Below are 12,118 nucleotides of genomic sequence, written 5' to 3'. Positions count from 1 at the left end.
TCTTTCCTGTGGCTCCATCAGGGACCGCGCATGTATTGTCACATCAAGGTAGTAGCAATAAGGGCGAGAGGCCTGGACTCAGCCCTTCCTGGGAGGTGCATCAGCGCAGAGAAGGGAGAAGGGAGGTCCAGGAATGGGGACTGATTACTAGGGTCCCTGCAGTCAGGATGGGAATCCAAGGCCCACATAGATCCCATTTAAAGATCTTCAGCTTAGGGGGCATCTGAGTGGCTCAGTCGGTTAAACGTCCCACTTCCTCTCAGGTCGTGATCTTATGGTTCATGAGTTCAAGCCCCGCGTCAGGCTCTGTGCTGACAGCTCAGAGCCTAGAGTCTGCTTCAGATTCGGTGTCTCCCTCTCTCTCTTCCCCTCCCCCAATTGTTGTCTCTCTCTCTCTCTCTCTCTCTCTCTCTCTCTTTCTCTCAAAAAAAAAAAAATTAAAAAAAATTAAATGTTTAAGAAGAATAAAGATCTTTGGCTTGTTGGGGGTAACTTTTATTGATTGATTGATTGTGGCTTACGTAGGTGTCATGAAAGTTCTCCTGATCACCTTCCCTGCTCTGTGCTCTTGTCACCGTGAAGGACTTAACAGGAAAATTGATGTGTGCTAAAGATACTAAAGATGACATGAATAAATCAATGTCTGGTATTTATATAATGTCATACTTAAATTATTAATTCATTCTTGACAGTAACAAATGTACAGTAAAATTTACTAATTTAGACTAATTGAGGGAAAGGCCAATTATGGAGCAAAGCCTCCATTACCTGGAATCCAACTAACAAGACCAAATCAATCAATTCCGGGTCTTCCGGCATTTGTAAGAGAATTCACAACTCTTAGGAAAATCAAGCTTTCAGGGCCTTTCCCCCTCAAAAGTAATTTCTAGATTGTGTCTTAGGGTCAATGCAAGAGCACTGACTCTTTCACTGAAATCCGGTCTTTCCCTCTACTTAGCTACGTGAAATGCTGCAAAATCCCAAGAAATGCCAAGAAAATACCCAAATGAAGTCTTGGGTAATTCTGATTAACACGATCTCTAGCTCGCCCTCAGCAGCTCAGGACCAGTGTGCAGAACCAAGTTCATGACAATAATAACAACAATGCAGATTTCAATATAGTTAACTTGATAACCAGCATTTTCTGTGGTTTAAGCCTTAATTTTTACAACTACCCTTGGAAGAAACTTCTGTGTTTACCCCTCTTTTATCTATAAGAAAATGGAGGTTCAGAGGGGTTGAGTTAATTACTAAAGGTCGTACTTGTATGTGGTAGTAGGGATCTGAATCCATGCTATCTGACCTCAGAGCTGGTTCACTTAGCCAGCGCCAGAACCTTCTGAGCATCAGGCTATTGGAAAGAGAGATGGTCTTCAGAGGCAGTGATGGACTGCATCATCAGATGTGCTCCAACAGGAGATGGACAATACGCTGATGAGAGTTCAAACATTTAAAGTATATTGAGATGAGGGGCGCCTGAGTGGCTCAGTCAGTTGAGCATCCGACTTCTGCTCAGGTCATGATCTCACGTTTGTGGGTTCGAGCCCAATCAGTCTGTGTGTGCTGACAGCTTGGAGCCTGGAGCCTGCTTGGGATTCTGTGTCTCCTTCTCTGCTCAATCGCTCGTGCTCTGTCTCAAAAATAAGTATTAAAAAATAATAAAGTATATTGAGATGAGATTATATTTAAATCTTATTCCAACTCTGAGCTACTATAATTCTAACCAGGAAATATACCTGGCCAAACACCTTATCCCCATAGGTGATAATGGGGATATCAACTAGGGTTGATATCGACTAATGGATATCAACTAGGGTATGACACATTACATATATAAAGTATAAATTAAATTGGTAAATTTCCCGTTCATTTAGCCATGCAGTTAATGAGCTCTCCAACTAGATTACTGAGTGGACATACTTGGACTCCATGTGGAATGGAGTCTTCTGGAGTCCTTGAAAAACACAAATCTTGTCACTAGTTTCAAATTTTTTCCTTCCCTGGTCTTATTTACATTTTTAATTGACTTGGTGAACTCTCCTTTTATAGAGAACTTAGAGGTGTATCAGGATAAAATATCATCATCCCAATGTTTTTTTTTTTTTTTTATGTTTATTTATTTTTGAGAGAGAGAGTGAGTGAGCACAAGCAGGGGAAGGGTAGAGAGAGAGGGAGACAGAGGATCCAAAGCAGGATCCGCACGATGTGTCAGCACAGAGCCCCACCGCGGGGCTCATACCCGTGAACCACAACATGACCTGAGCCAGAAATCAGATGCTTAACCTACTGAGCCACCCAGGCACCCCAAAAGATGATCGCTTAAAATTAGGGTATAAATTAAGAATACTTTACTATAAACTGTTTATAGCCATTAAGTTACTGAACTTGAGGCCAGGTTTTGATGTCTTTGTTATACTGTACTGCGATTTAGCGTGCATTCTGAGGTCTATTACCCAAAGACACATACATAGGGAAAAAAAATGAATACGGGAAGGAGGTCTGTCTTCACATATTAAGACACTAAAAGAGCAATCTGGCCTGCAGTTGCCTTCATTAGTTACCTGACTTCATTCTCGTTGGCTCTTAGAAAGTTTTACCATTATCTATAACAAAACTAATTAGGTTTGCTAAGAAGAATTTAAATTACATTTCTTCCCTTGCCAATTATTACATAGAATTCTAATAATCTGACAAAGAGCAATTTCTTGAACTTGGGAGGGTATAACAATCTTGAAGAGAAACACTGGCAAATATTTTAATTACCTTCTCCCAGAGACTTACTCCAGGTAAGGACTCTCTCTCTCCTTCTGCCCTTTCTCTTCTTCTACCTCATAAAGAAGGGTGGTAAATAACTATTCTTTTTAGTACCCACTTGCTCACAATTTTCCCTTTAGTATTCAAGATACAGAAGTTTTTTAAGAGCTGTTCTGAAATCCCTCTTAGCATTTGAAAGACCTACTTCCATCACCCAGAACAACTGACAAGATTCACCGCCTTACTGAGCACCTACTGAGTGCCAGGGACTTGTGGAGCTGCCCGGGATTCATCTGTGGGCCAACTGGATACAAGTCCCTGCCTTGGTATATCAGATATTTCTAGTAGAGGAGACTGGAGTAAACCACATACGTTATAAATCAGAAAAAGATCTAAGAAGTTAGAAGGGGTAAAGCATGATGGGATAAGAAGTGAGTATTTTAGAGTATGAAGAATTGAGATTGAAGACTGGCACAGGTTGTTATTAAATAGGGTTGTCAAGGTAGGCCTCAGAGAAAAGGTAATATCTGAACTGATGAGAAGGAAGTGGGATCATGACCTCTCTTGTCAAGAAACTCCAAAGGTTTATCACCTCACTCAGACTCAGATTCCCATGTCCTGAAAGGCCCCATGTGTGTGCTGGGCCTTCTCCCCTTTATTTTCATCTCCTCCTCATCCCATGCACACCTGGCTCCACATTGCTTCCTTTGGTTCTTCTGGTATTGCAGCCATGCTCCCACCTGAGGACCTTTGCACTTGCTGTTTTGAGTACTTGAAATATACTTGGCTAAATATCTGTATGTTACCTCACCTCCTCTGCTTTCCTAAACCCTCCTTAACTGTGCTATCTTAAGTTGCAATTCCCTCTGACCCAAGAGCTTCAAGCCCTCTTACCTGCTCTCTTTTTCTCTTTAGCACATTATCGTCATCAAACATGCTATACACTTAAAATCAGTAAAAATGTATATATTGTCTTTCTCCTCCCAAGAATGTCATCCTGAAGGGGAAGGATTTTGACCTCGTAGATCACTGAGTATTCCACTCATAGCACAGTGTCTGGCACTGAGAAGGCATCACATATACTGTTTTGGGATGACTGAATCACATGTACGTGGCAGTTGTTGGCTTGTTAAATAGGTTCTTTCAAAATCTGGGAGAAGAGTTTGCTTTTTAAAACCAAATAATGCATTAAACTGGTCATTTTGTTCACATCCTTTAACATTTTTAAGCTGTTACAAAAATACACTTCCTGAGTGGATTGCATAAAAGTCCCGACTAAGTAAATTGGAATCCATTGGTTATTGTTACAGACACAAGCCACATAAAAAAGCCGTTGATATAAAGTCGAGGGAGGGGAATGTCTTCCAAATAAAAGAAAATAGATTACATTAAATTGTTCAGTACAGTGTTTTAATAGTAGAATCCTTATCGCCCTCCTGTTATCCAACTGGACCCATTTTATCTCTTAGCAGCCACATGAACTGACATGCATGAGCCCTACCCAGGGAAGCCTGGTTGAACAGTTCATGCACAAGACTGAAGACACACAGTGCTTGTTTGCAATCCTTTCTCTGTCATTAACTGGCTGCAAACCTGTTTAGCCCCCCATGCCATCACATACCCGTCTGCCAGGCTCTTCTCTAGTTAGGGAGTGAGCAAATGAGGGCTTTTGAGGGAAATCTTTAAAAGAAACATTATCAGGATGCGTGTGATCTATCTCTGCCTCCCAGAGCAGAAGGAAGTCACTCTAACCAACCAGAAAGAGTCAAAGCCCAACATATATTGGCAGGCTGGCTTGTATACAGTGTTCTAATCTGAGGGGATAATCTCACAGTTTCTAGGAATGAGGTGATGGCAGAAAATGGTCTTTTTGTCCTTTGCATCCAGACCTCAGAGATGCCACAAACCCCTTACAGCTTTTAACGTGGCTTTACTTTGTTCGAATTGAGTGTTTCCTTGGCTCTTTATGTCTGGAAATATTCTCTCTTTCCTTAGTGGCAATTCAAACACAAAGAGAAATCAACATTTTAAAAATTCAGATAAGCAGGAGTTAGTTTACAGTTAGAGATTGTGAGCACACTGCTTTTGTGTGATAATATTTGAAATTTATTTCCACAAGTTATTGCACATTCATTTCTGGAGTTTTCATTGCAGAAAATTGCCAGAAGGAATGGATTTTGTCTTCTTCAGCTGGCAGAACAATTTTCCACCTGTCGCCCAAATATTTGATGAGAAGGATTATGTTGCCGGCTCTGAAAGTTTATACTGTGGATCCTTTGGAAGTGAGAGGGGCCTAATGAAACTACTAACCTGATATCAGGGTCCAGCTTGCTAAGGCATCTATGGAGCTGTGGAGGGATTTCTGGTGGTTGGGGCAGTTTCCAAAAGACTAGTTTCAGGGACAGAAACGTACGTGTGTTTGTGCGCACTTTCTCAACTGGCTGCGTGGCAGTTGATGTTTTTCTTCTTTTGCGTTGTATTCTTGTATTCAGCAAAACTCCCTTGGCCTTGCCAAAGATCTGAATTAATTGCCTGAAATTATTGTTATTCATCTTCCTGGTAAATGGAACCAAAGAGAAGCAGTGGTGCATGGGTACAAATGAAATTGTCATTTGATTTCGGGTTCATGTAATTGACTGTGTCCATTGAGTTTTATATTCCTGTGTAGTTTGTTAGGTATATAGCCAGCATAGTCTGTGCAATCAACAAAAACAGATTTCAAAAATCCATGCATAATGGCAGCAACCTTTTAAACTGTCAGAATAAATATAAAACTGTTTTCCCCTTGTTTCTTCAAACACTTTATGGACATTGTAAGTAATAATAATATCGCTGCTGTCAGAAGAATTTTTCTGAAGCATGGGTTTTACCGTGCTGTATCAGGATTGTTCAGTTAACTCAGAGGAAGGGCTCACATTCGTCAGCTGACTGTCCCTGGATAATGAGACCCTGATTTGGATTTTCTATCTTATTTTCCCCTATCCTCTGTATCTTACAAGCCAGTCAAACCCAACAGTTGTTTCCTGCATATTCCTTGCCAATGACCCAAATTGCCGTACTTTAGTTGTTGTTTCTCATCCTATTTATCAAATTTAAGTTTTAACTACCCGTTATGACTTAAGACAAATTCTGCTCTTTCCAAAAATACTTCTATGAAGCATGCAGCTGGAAAAAATGCCTTACTTTGTGAACTCAGATCCCTTCATAGACCTTGTTTATGGAATCTTTTGGCTTCTATTTTTTTATTTCCATCGATTGCGTACAAATCTACAATAAGACAGATTCTATTATTAAGAGCATTTCGTTAGGTTGTTTACATGGACATGATAATGTTGCTTCAAACTGAGTTGTGTGTATTTTCTTCTGAAAACCTGCTCCCGGTTTGTACAGGATGTTTATGCTTTGCATAGCTCATTAGTGTCACCTGGCTTGTCATTTGGTGTTGGTCCACCCCTGGCAGAGCCACCCCAGTGTGCTGAGGGCTTCACCAAACTGCTAGAAGCTGGTGCTGATCATAATCTGTCCTTGTGTCATGTTGTCAACTGATGGAAGCATAACAACATTCACACTAGGTGTACCCAAGACATGGAATGGAAGACCTGACCATACATCCTTAGCTTTCCTTCTCTCTGTGTTCCCTCCCAGATGTACCTTCCCAGACCTTTCCCTCCAGGCTCACCTCTGAGCTCCCCCTTCTTAGGGCACAAATCCAGCGAATATCTTTGCTTCCCTACGTTGTGCTTCTCAAGGAGAGCTGTATCATGCTGGGTCCAGACAGTGTGCAAATGTACAAGGAATCCACATGCAACATCCTTTTGGAGTGTTAATTTTACTTGCATATATGGGGTCATTTTTGTTTTTTTTTTGTTTTCATTAACTAGATATATCATAAAATTCAGAATTTACCTGGATGTTAAGATGAAATAGTTGATAGCAAAAAAATGCCTTGTATGTGGTCACATGGTTCTCTCATAAGAGATCTGTGATGCTCATAAGAGATCTATGTTCTTCTCTGCCTTTAGGATTATTTCAATACAATAATTTAAAAACATTAGGATTAGAATGTTTGTAGCTGATAGATTTTGTTCTCTCTCATTATCTTCTTTTTCAAGACTTTGCCTTCTCTTCTCCCCAAAAACCAACTGTTTCTGCCCTATCTTCGGGAATGTGCCTCTCTTTGATTTCTGTGACCAGGACAGCTGGAAGGTTGATTTTACAACTAGACTGTCGTGCAATCTTGGTCAAAGAATTTGGGAACCAGATGTATGGGTAGAGAAGAATGGAAAAGTAGGAACTGGTTCCTGCCAGTGGCATGGTGGTTCTTCAACAAAGCAAATCTGAACTTGGAGGGTTAATTTAAAATAAGTGGTGTTTTTGTTGTTTCATTTTATTTTTATTTTATTTTTTTAATGTTTATGTATTTATTTTGGAAGAGAGCAGGGAGAGAGTGAATCCCCAGTAGGCTCCATGCTGTCAGTGCTGAGCCTGATGGGCTCAAACTCATGAACCATGAGATCATGACCTGAGCCGAAATCAAGAGTTGGAGGCTTAACCCACTGAGCCATCCCGGTACCCTGTTTGCTTCCATTTGTAAAGGGAGGGAAATGAGATTGGGAAGGTCTGTCTACTCATTTGTACGTATACCTGTGCTGTTCTAGAACTAGAAGATATTTCAGCGAGCTGTTGCCACCTGCTTGACTTAAACCTGGGATGCCACAGGGTTACAGAGCAGTTGGGGAAAGCCCACTATTTCCAGCATTTCACAAAGCCTAATGAAAAAATGTGCATTTATTCATAACACATTTTTCTGATTTGGGCTGGAACTTTTGAAATTCAGTTGGGTTATGTTGGAAATAATGGATTAATCAGAGATTCTGATTATTTGTTGTCTGACAATTTAAAAAAGTACAGTAAAAAAAACACATATACCTATCTTTAACCCTGGTTATTTTTAATTATTATTTATTGTGAAGTGATACTATTTTTCTGTATCTACTTGGTATTTTTTTTTAAGAGAGAATACCTGAGTCAGGGAGGGGGCAGAGAGAAAGAGAGAGAGAGTGAAACAGAGAGAGAGAGAGAGAATCTTAAGTAGACTTCATGCTCAGTGTGGAGCCAGATGGGGGGCTTGATCCTGCAACCCTGGTATCGTGACCTAAGCTGAAATCAAGACTCAGATGCTCAGCCAACTGAGCCATCCAGGCACCCCTTCTTGGTATATTTTTAACACAAGAAATAAACAGTATAGATAAAATCAAAGTACTTTTTCTTTCATACCTCTTTCCATAATCTTTCTCTATTTTCCCAGCCACAGCTCCTCTTGATAATTTAATATCCTTATATTTTATTTTTATATCTTAGCATACATTTATGTACTTGTGAGTAATATTTATTACATTGCTTTATGACTATGCTTTATAAAATTTTATGAACATGGAATCCTACAGATACATTCTGTAATGTGTTCTTTTTCTTATAAGTTGAGATTTATCCATGTTGGTAGATTGATCGATGGTTCCTTCTTATTGCAGTATAGTATTCTATTCCACAAATGTTTTACTTGATTTATTCTGTTCATAGTATAGAGGGATATTGATTTTACTTTTTGTCTAGAAAACATCTAGAACATATTTATGCATGCTTATTTTGGCTCATGTCCTGGTGGAAATTTCTGTATGTTTCTAATTAAAAAGCAGTGGGTGAAATTATTACTTAAAAAATACTGGTTGGTAGGCAGAATCTTTTAAATGATATACTCCAAAGGAAGGAGTGCTCAAAGGCATCAAAAGTCATTGATATAATGTACCCTCTCTCCATGAATAGGGTTGAATTTAAGTCATCTCAGAAATTATCTTTTTACCCTTTGAAAAAATACTGGACTAATGATGCTGGATGGGCTAAAGCCCCATGAAGGGAGGCCTCATGCCCCTCACCAAGAGGGTGCTTGGCTTTGCATGAGAAAGAATTTAAAAGGAGGCCATTTGAGAAAAGGTAAAAGATTTAAGTTGAGAAGTAAGAAAGGAGCTAGTTCATAGACAAAGTGGCAGTGTCTCTTCTCAGATGGGGAAGAGGACCCCTACCTCTTTGCCTCTAATGAAGGATTTTATAAGTTTTTTTGTTTGTTTTTGTGGTTGTCTTTTTGTTTGTTTTGGTTGTGTTTTGTTTTGTTTAGCTAACTGTATAGGAATGCCCAGTCTATATGGCCTTTACTGCCTGAGGAAGTAAAGTCTTGTTGTTTTCTTTGAGTCAGATCTTGTGACTCCTTTTATGAATTGCTGACCTTCAGGTTAAGGGTCATCCTAAAACCAAAATGACTTTACTTTGGTCAAATTGTCTCCCTTGTGTCTCTTCCCTCCTACATCAGTAGGAGTCCACAAATCCCTTGGTTACATATTTTAGTATCTCAGAACACTAGAGTTAGGAAATTTTTCATAACATTTGACCTAAAATCTTACTTATCTAATTAAAGTCCCATTTTCTCTTACTTTTCTTTGGAAGTAATGAAGACCAGCTTTACCTCTGTCCGTAACATAACCATGTGTTCTCATATGCTGACTGACTGGAAGTGTTTTGTTTTTGCTTTTTCCTTCTGCCTGCATAAGTCCAGTCTCTTAAGTTGTTCTCCTAGGATTTCTTGCCTTAGGTCATGTGTGTAGTTCTAATCAAGGCTTTTTCAGATTGATTCATATCTTACTTAGTTTACAGGGCTCAAAACTTAAAAAAAGAAAACAAGAAGAAGCAAACAAACCAAAAAAAAATCTTATGATTGCCTTGAACATGGATGACTCTATTCCCTCTTAGGTTTTATGTATGACTTTCAGTATTTATACTTATGTGTAGATATGTATATATCTGTCCCTTTATTCAGGAAATATATATATATATATATATATATATATATATATATATATATATATCATGTTCCTTCTTCTTAGCAAACTTTTAAAATTTATAACGAATATATATACTCGGCACACATCACACACTGACAGTACTGGGTGGCTGGATTATATTTAGCATGTAGCCTATTAGGTTGACCAGTTATTCATTTTGATATGTTACACAGAGGCAGTTTTCACTATTAGACATTTATTTAGTTGATAAAAGGTGGAAGATATGATTTTTTATTTACTAGAAGCTATGTAAGGAAAGTAACTAGCAGGATTGTTTTCAATAGCAGAGCAAAACAACACAAAGTAAAATGGCCGCTGATAAGAGAATGGGCAAGTAAATCATGATATATTCACACAATAGAATACTGCAGTGAAATGCACGAACTCTAACCATGTGACAAGGATGGATTTTAAAAACAATGTTGATAAGAGACTCTTAAAAACTGAGAACAAACTGAGGGTTGATGGTGGGTGGGAAGGGGAGGGGAGGGTGGGTGATGGGTATTGAAGAGGGCATCTTTTGGGATGAGCACTGGCTGTTGTATGGAAACCAATTTGGCAATAAATTTCATATATTAAACAAAACAAAACAAAACAATGTTGAGTGCAAATAGCAATCAGAAGACCTGAAATGGCCAATAAACATATGAAAAGGTGCTCAACATCAGTAGCCATTAGGGAAATACAAATTAAAGTCATACTGAGATACTACTTCACACTCACAGTAGGATGGCTGTAACCAAAAAGAAAGATCCTAAGTTTTGAAGAGGATGTGGAGAAATTTGAACCTTTGAATGTGGTTGGTGGGAATGTGAAATGGTATAGGTAGTATGCAAGAGTTGGCTATTTCTCAAAGAGTTAAGCATAGCTACCATATGACCCATCAGTTTTATTCCTAGGAGTATATACCCAAAAGGAATTGTATATCCACACAAAAAACAGTGCTTGTGAATATCCATAGCAATGTTATTCATAATAGTGAAAGTTTCCCCAATGCCCATGAACTGATGAATGGATAAACAAACCATGGTATGTTATTGGATAATATTACCTGCTAATAAAAAGGAAGGAAGCCCTGAGATATGCTACAATATGAACCTTGAAAACATTCTGCTCAGAGAAGCCAATTACAATCCGTGTTATATGATTTCATTTATATGGAACGTCCAGAATAGGCCAATCTGTAGAGACAGAGTGTATTAATGGTTGCTAGGGCAGGGTTGGGGGGGAAGGAAGACTAACTACTAATGGATACAAAATTTCTTTTTGGGGTGATGAAAATGTTCTAAAGTTAGTTTGTGGGGGTGCCTGGCTGGCTCAGTCGGTAGAGTATGCGACTCTTAATCTCAGGGTCATGAGTTTGATCCCCAATGTTGGGCCTGAAGCCTGGTTAAAAAAATAAAGCTTATATTGTAGTGATGATTACATAACTGTGAATATGCTAGAACCATTGAATTAGACACTTGAAGTGGGGAAATTTTGTGGTATAGAATTGTATCTCAAAGATATATATTTTTAAAAGCAATCAGAAGAATCCATGTAGTCTATTGCAATTTTGATGAAGCTCAGAAACAATCAACTAAAGAATATGTTGTCTATGGTTATATACCCATAGGGTGAAACCCTAAACATAAAGAAGGAAGTGATCTTAAGAAAAGAAGAAGTAAAAATATAGCATAGGGTGGTGATGGTTAACAGTGGGTTCCAGACAGGACATCCTATCAGGGGGAACTATGGAGCCATGGTGTTGGGAATGTTCTGTTTCCTTAGGATGAGTGGAGAGTTCCTTGGGTTACCATGCTTCATTCCTTATGTATTTACATTATGTATATCATTTTAACCATTGCTTACTACGAAAATGTTTATATGCGTCAAGGACTTTATAATAAAAATTGGAATGCAGCCTTCTCTACCTTTTGAAGGAGATAGTGCCCCTGATATTACTAGAGCTGTAGATGTTTATACCATTTCTAGACCATCAGACAAAGCATGAGACAAAGGGTGACGTCCAGTAGGGGTGGCCCGTTGCATAGCCAGCATGTTAATGAGTTTCCAGTTGTATAAATCTGAATTGTTTTGAATTAGAAAATGGAGGGAATACATTTTTTTTCCCTAAAGGAAGGTTTTGTTTGTTTGTTTGTTTGTTTGTTTGTTTGTTTGTTTTACTCTTAGAGAGTAGCACAGGAGGAATAGGTAAGGGTGAGAGGTAAGGTAGTAGAAAAAGGTTGAAACTACACAGGGAAGTGGAAAAATTCCTTTTATGAAAATGACTATTGGAAACCAATTGTGATTGTTTTCCTGTCACAGAAGAGGAATTGCATCAGTGACATAAAGAGACAGTAGATAAACTGAACTAGCATAGAAAGGGAGAAAAATATAGGAGCTAAGAAATGCTTCATCTGCCAGACTTGTCCCATTGACTCCTTGCCGAGATTAGGAAGAGTTGATCCTCATGCTGAGATTTCCAACCC

The 12,118-nt window shown here is 38.8% G+C and overlaps 1 protein-coding gene across 12 annotated transcripts in view; it reads left to right on the top strand.

Annotated features, from left to right (window-relative positions):
- UNC5D (unc-5 netrin receptor D) overlaps positions 1 to 12,118 on the top strand; it is a 568,239-nt gene that overhangs the window by 276,681 nt on the left and 279,440 nt on the right. The window lies entirely within an intron of this gene.

Source organism: Puma concolor, chromosome B1 (assembly GCF_028749965.1).
Source record: "Puma concolor isolate L17-30 chromosome B1, mPumCon1.1.hap2, whole genome shotgun sequence".
Lineage (NCBI taxonomy): Eukaryota > Metazoa > Chordata > Mammalia > Carnivora > Felidae > Puma > Puma concolor.
The sequence above is the reverse complement of the archived record's forward strand: the minus strand, read 5'-3'. Positions and strand labels throughout refer to the sequence as shown.